A 6,607-nucleotide genomic window follows, 5' to 3' on the forward strand; every position below is an offset into this window, starting at 1 on the left:
CGCATTTAAATCTTAACCAATAGTTGAAAGTAAGATATATGCTTACAAACATAGTTATATAATGTAATTGCTTACTTGTATATTATTACATTTTATAAAATCTAACAATTAAAACTTTTGTAAAAATGCTATTGTACGACGGTTTTGAAATATGTACATGTTTTATAGTTTGTTTAATATCCACAAACGACACTTGTACACATGAAGTGAACTGTCAAGTAAACCAGCAGGAGAGAAAACTTCTTACTCTGTGCGGCCATAGTCCCATTTATTTATGTCATGAAACCTAATACTAAACAGTGAGGCACAAAACATACCCACAGCTATGAACACAATTGGGTTACCGCCTTTGAACGCTCAATGTCACAAAAAACTTGAGGGTTCAACCGGTTTAAAGAAGCTTGGGCCTCACACTTGGCCCAGTATTATTTATGTGAATATCTATAAAGGGAACTGAAATTTAAAAATAAAACCATAACAAAATACAAGTAAGCATACAAGTTGGCACATGATGGCAAGGATAGCCCTCAAGCGCTCACCTGAGTTCACGGAAAACAATGTATGATTACTTTGCCAGGCGATCGACTTTTTGCCACACTTAACCAGGATTCAAACACTGATCATATATTGTCAGGATAAACCTTCTGACAAAGTGTCATCAAGAATGAATAAAAAATGGCGTATCTAGAGATTAAACAAGTTTTAATAAATAGTTGACCTTATGATCTAGATTTAAGACGCATCTGACTAAGGCTTAAACTTGGCTTAGATATTGTTTAGTTATACATACAGGACACTTTTCATCAAGCTTAGATGATAAATGTTCTTCTTTAAATGGTAAGAGTGTTAATTAATATATGCGACCTGGTAACATAGTTTCTAGACGTTAGGATCAATAATTTAAACGAGGCTTAATATTGTCTAAAAAAACATTAAGATTGAGTAATCAACTTGAATACTTTTTTATCGCAACACTTTTCAAACATGTAGTCAAATGATCAGATGTAAAATTTCAAATCAAAATCTTTACTCATACAAAGTGTATATGTGACATCTAGAGTGGTAACAAGGGTGTGTTATGATCTCATGACGTAGGTTGGGACAATCATGACAGATAATTCTAATTCTGCATAGATATCGCAAGACAAACATTCTTTCAAAGTTAATGAAGATTGACTCATAAACATAATATTTGAACTGGCCACCGATTTTTTTTTTATCCACGTTAATAAGATTTGAACCAATTCAATATAATGACAATATAAGCATCATGACTATGTTCCATACATATTGACTAATAAATGTGTCTTTAAGAGTGGTGAAAACGTTTTTCTATGATTTGATCTGATGACCTAGTGTCTTTTAAGAACAGGACCCTCATTTGACTACATTCTAAGTATTGAAAAGATAGATGGGCTCTCGATTTATAATACTGGGTTTTAAAGATTTGACCGTGTGACCTTTTTTAAACACGTGATCCAGATTCAAACTTGACTGGGCAATTTCAAGATAAACAACAGTGTTTTACATGTAGCCCGTAACAAAGGACTCATATAATAGTGATTCGATGATGGAAACATGATTTTTAAGATTTGACCTGGGTATCAGATTTACGTAACCTATATTGTCCTAGATATTGATTGGGTGCACTTTAAGACCCAGTTTGATCAGGACAGGATGCACACACTAGCCGTCTTATTGGTAAGGCGCTAAAAGATAACGACGCAAATCACACACCGCGCAACGCAAACAACACGATTCCGGACGCCGGCCATTACACTAGTGTGATTAAAATAGCTCACCATGAGCACTTCATGACAAAAGTAAAAAAACAAATGTCGTTAAGAAATACATATACATTTAGTATGCGGTATTCAACTTAAAAAAATAGCCAGGGTTCATGTTGGAAACTGAAACTGGGGCCACCACATTACAACGGCTAATGCCATGTTGGGATATGATCTGGTTAAAGGATTTCCACACCTCTCACTTGGAACAGAATTATTCATACAACATTTGAGAGGACGGACAATCTAACCTGAAGTTATCACGATTAAAACGATCAAAATGTCTTGAAACGGTCAATGACTGTAAAAGTGAATAGGCAATTGTGGTGCTTATTGCGCTAACGTTCAATATTAATACAAGACATATCTATATCTTGCCTGTAGTAGAACCAATGTTGAACTCGAAACCTGAATCAAATGTGACACTCATGGCCATTGAAATCCTAAAAGATGTATGGAAACCACCGCGAAAACGCACTCTGCCGTTTTAGTTAATTATTTGTTGGAAATATTATCAAACGATCACATTTGTAAAAAATCCATAAACACATGACAGCAGATCAGCTTAACTAAAATCATAAAATAGTTAATGCTTCAGATTATCCGAATTTATGTTTTATTTTTTTAGGTACACACATATGTCAAAACGAAACCAGTAGCAAAGTAGTATTTAGCTCAAGTAAATGTTTAATCGCCCTTGGTCGACAGTCACAGCATAAGACGAAGTGCCATTAAAACTGTATTTAAATCTCAAAAGTGGTTACAAGTTAATAAAAAACGATTTTACCTTAATATGTTATGTCATATTTTTCAAACACGTAAGTTGGATTCTGATTATATGGACTACATTCAAGCATCGTTTATCAATACATTGGAAAATGGAGCAACACACGAGGATATCAAAATCCATACAAATATAAAGGCTCTTAATCATTCAGCTTCATGGCTACCAAACTTTGCATTTGTTACCTGAAACTTTGACATACATTGATAGTGTAAAGATGCCAATAAGAATGGTGGAATATTGTTTATAAAGTCTTAGCTTATTAAATTACTCAATTTTATTTACAAGTCAATAATTTCACGTATTTGCGGGCCTACATTAGCAAATTAACGAAATTAATATTATGTAATAAACATTAACAGCATGATATGTATTTAGGTTTTTCATTCGCAGCACATCTTATTATAGTTCTACATATGATAAGTGTTGTTATTTACACAATGATCTGTATCATAGAGGCACTATCTTGCATTTTCTTCTATATGAGGTATGCTTCCTTATATATAAATGTTAAAGGCGTGGGAGAAATCACTGATACCAAGTTAATTTCAGAATCATGGAAAACATTTTTTGTTGTTCACAAAAGCATGGGTATCATCTGGTTGTCCCCTCCACGCCGCCCGGCTACACTGTGGATAGAAAAATGTAAAACACTCAAGTTCTACATATGTTTTCTATATATAAACACAAAAAATACAACTATACCGAACTAGTTGTCACTGCCAGAGTCTTAACTTATGCCTAGCGCATATGAACTAATCATTATACTGATATGTCAACGAATGATCCGGCAAACTTATTTCAGTTCATTAAAAAATTAGAAAATATGTTGAAATATCAATAACTTTCTACGAAACGACAAATAATAACATATGTGAATTATAATTATCCGTTTCAAAGTGCCCATGCATTAATCTGATGATTTTATAATCATAAATGTGCAAATGTTTGTTAAAACTTAGCAGTACTTTTTTATATTGAGAAAAGTTATTTGCCAAGTCATACTGAAACCTAAATTTACTAACACCCGATAAAACGAATTTGCCATATCTGTATCATTTGTTACGTAGAACAGTGAACCCTCGTTCTTCAAATAGCGCTGGAATTCTCGTAAATATTTTTAACATATTTACACAGGAAAATATGGTTATTCGAATCTGCTTAATGTACATGTAAGTGTAATATAGAAGAGTACATAATATATACACGCGTTTTGTCCATGCTTTTGCTTACAGCTGCGAGCCGCCTGGTTGGTCGGATAAGATGCTCGGGGCTTGTTGGACAGTGACATCTGTTGCCATACACTGACCTCGTTGTGCCAGGGTTGATGAAAAGGTCGAACACCACACAACCTACAACAATCACGTGCATAAAACGGCACTCATTCGTTGCAGATAATGATACAACTGTAAATAATTTAATAATACCTGCTGATTTTTTTTTCTCCATTTACATCAATGCTTTCAGAGATGTTTACAAGACATTGTTCAAATATCCTCTACATACTATAAATAAATCAGAATGGCGTACCAGGTTTGCATATGCACGCGTCCTCGGGTCCCTTGCAGTTCGTGTCTAATTCATTTACGCACACATCCCCGCACTCACAGTCTCTGTAAACAAGCAAACCTAAATTAATCTGAAAATCAAATTGGTGTGTACATGCACGTGTTCGTCCATTTTCAGCATTTTCAGGCTTAATGGAAGCAGGAAGCTCATTCTTTGGCCTGTAGATACCATTATTGCTTTCAACTTTTTAAACTTATGTTACATTAATTATTAATGCAGTTACAAGATATAAGAAGGGGAAAAGCTCTACTGACAGCTGCTTTATGAAGCCGTGTATTCCCACAAGTCTACGGTCCATCTTAGTAAATACAAAGTGTACACAGCCAATGTTAGATATAATTAGCTAAAATGAGTCATCGCCAGTATGTATAAATACATGGACGAACATTTTTATTATGTTTTGAAACAAAAGAATTGCCACATATTTTTCTATACTTTTTTCTATACTAATGTTCAGTGGTTTCAAGACAGATTGTCCATAGAATTATAGATACAAAATCCTTCATATTAAAATGGTATATACCAGTTCACCCAACTGCACCTTTTGTCAAACGGAATGTGAAACTATACAACATATATTTTGGAATGTTATCATGTGAATAAATTAATTACAGAATATATTTATAGATGAAATCATTTTTCAAACTTTCTAAATATGCATTCCTTTATATTGGGACATACAAATACAAATTCCCTCAACTTAAAATATTTGTTTTGATCAAAAATGTTGTTAAACAATTGTAAAATGAACAAAACTAGCCCCACTCTTAAAGCAGCCAAACCAGTCATGTCCTTGCATTACAATGAACTCAATTCAATTAACAATTTTAATAAGTTGAGCTTGGTTTTTTTTAACTCTTACAGTAGCTGTGATTGGGGACCTTACACACACATCTATTCACGAGGATTATTAAATGCAGTAAAACATAACTATAAAATAAATGTTTTGGCATTCTTGAAGATTTATGTAGATTTCGAGTAGACGTTTACAAATTTGCTAACTGTACATGTGACTTACGAAGTGTTCGTTTAAATTGCCGCGCATTATATTGAACCAAGACGATTTTTTTTAATTTTTAGTAGTAGAAAACACTCACGTTAATTTCAGACAAGGGTCTCCTTCGTCCGCCTCTGAATGCATCATAGCCATAACCACTAAAATAAATGTTTGGAGCACCTTCATGGCTTGGTAGGATCCTGTAAAAAAGGCAATATATACACAATGTAGAGATTTGTGTTATCTTAAACTATTTTAAGCCGTAAGATACTTGTTTTTAAAAAATGCTTTAAAAGTCCTTAACACAATTATTATTTTTTAATTTTATGTCACTTGTCATATATACTACAAAACGTGAAACGATTATTATAACAATGTTACAATTGCAGTCAATATATATATAATGGCTGGTCAGAAACTGTTCTAAAACAGAGGTATCGCTTCAGGCAAAAAACATCTGTTACAGGCAGATGGACGTTGTCCACAGGTCCGATCAGTTTGTATTATATGCGTAGTAAATGGAAAACATGTTACACATGGTAATTTATAGAATTAATTTTGCTTTAGGGTAAATTAGATGGATTCGCCGTGTTCGCGATGTCAGTGAACGTATTGTAAATGATTGGATTCATAGGTTCGTGTTATCCCTTTTAGAACCATCACATTCATAGCAAATAAAACGTTATAGAACAATTTAATTATATTAAATCATCTCAGTTAAGGTTTATGATATGATAATTGAAAGAATAGAACAAAATAAATGCCTGTTTTAAATAATCTCTCCATAGAAACAGCTGTTAGAGAGAGAGAAATGTAAGCTCCAATAAATACCCCATTTCCTCACTTTGAACTTTTATGCACATTTAAGTGCAGTATTCAAAATAGATATGACGAGATGATACGCATTTACCGATAATGTCGTATATGTATAGCACCTAAGTCCATATAAACATAAAAGTGTGCAGTGAGGGAATATGTTGTAGCTGACATAAAAATATAGAAATTGTTATCATTTCATTAATGTTTTTTCCAAATGTAATATTTTGAATGGATATACACTTATGGTTGCAACTTTCGCTTATCAAGAACTATGATTGAAATGTTACAATACAATATTTATTGAATAATAGGTAAGTGTTTTTGTATGTTTTTATGTCTCATGTGCCAGTACTTATGTCCCTTGTCTTGTTTGTGTCCATTACCATAGCTTGTGAGATTCAGTCCATTGTCCAGTGTGCATGCAGCTAGATACTGTGATGGCATACATATTTTGTTCAGTGAGAATGAGATATATTAAATATACATTATTTTTATAGGTCAATACTAAAAACCCAATTAAATTGTTTGCAAATTTCTCGCATGCTCTCCCAGGCAGTCGAAAGATATACTTCAACTTGTTAAATTCTACTTTTACTATTGTCTTTCTACCAGCCTGGTTCCCAATTATATCAATGTTTTAAGTGAACATCA

General features: G+C 33.2%; 1 long non-coding RNA gene across 1 annotated transcript; it reads right to left on the minus strand.

The window, feature by feature from the left end:
- Positions 1-2,513: 2,513 nt before the first annotated feature.
- Positions 2,514-3,924, minus strand: LOC127865740 (uncharacterized). The gene is made up of 2 exons (XR_008042755.1): positions 3,805-3,924; positions 2,514-3,200 (listed from the first exon to the last, which is right to left on the minus strand). It is a non-coding gene; the product is annotated as an uncharacterized LOC127865740 (long non-coding RNA).
- Between the last annotated feature and the right edge of the window lie 2,683 nt (positions 3,925-6,607).

The sequence above is a fragment of the Dreissena polymorpha genome, chromosome 2, assembly GCF_020536995.1.
Source record: "Dreissena polymorpha isolate Duluth1 chromosome 2, UMN_Dpol_1.0, whole genome shotgun sequence".
NCBI lineage: Eukaryota > Metazoa > Mollusca > Bivalvia > Myida > Dreissenidae > Dreissena > Dreissena polymorpha.